This window comes from Pterocles gutturalis, unplaced genomic scaffold, assembly GCF_000699245.1.
Source record: "Pterocles gutturalis isolate BGI_N339 unplaced genomic scaffold, ASM69924v1 scaffold5412, whole genome shotgun sequence".
NCBI lineage: Eukaryota > Metazoa > Chordata > Aves > Pterocliformes > Pteroclidae > Pterocles > Pterocles gutturalis.
The window spans coordinates 6,335-6,855 of record NW_010112523.1 but is presented as its reverse complement, the minus strand read 5'-3'; the positions used below and the strand labels follow the sequence as shown (position 1 = coordinate 6,855).

Here is a 521-nt window from a genome sequence, read left to right as displayed (position 1 = left end):
TGTGTGTCTCCTGTGACATGGGTGTGCCAACAGCGGGACAGCGGTGTGCTGGGAACGGGGTGACCCCACGCCTGGGTGCACTGTGACGGTGTCCCTGGGTGTGGGGCGATGGTGCAGGCATCAGGGCTGACCTGGGAGCACTGGGTGCCAGGGCAGTTCCCAGCGGGCGTCACCGTACCATCCGGGTGCTGGCGCATGGCAGGGACTCTGCCCTGTGATGAGCTTCTGATCAGGGAGTGCCCAAGGTGCTGCTCAGACGGGGTCAGGGTGAGGCTGGATCAGGGTGCAGACACCAGATCAGGGTGCAGATGGGGTGTGAGGCTGAGCCCAAACTCACACCCCGGCAGCCCCAGGGCTGGGGCGCAGCCGCTGCTCCCAGGGAGCCCCAGGAAGGGTGTTGGGGGGGATCTGCAGGGACAGCAGCATGTCCCCACGTGGGCCATGGCACTGGGCAGCTCCTAGAGTCCTTCAGGGCCAGAGGACCCCAGAGCGGGGCTGGGGGGGGGGGGGGAGCGTGGCGC

General features: G+C 67.9%; 1 protein-coding gene across 1 annotated transcript in view; it reads left to right on the top strand.

Moving 5' to 3' along the window:
• CDHR2 (cadherin-related family member 2) overlaps positions 1-521 on the top strand; it is a gene marked incomplete at both ends in the record, with an annotated part of 7,529 nt that overhangs the window by 789 nt on the left and 6,219 nt on the right. The gene's annotated exons all lie outside the window — the stretch shown is intronic.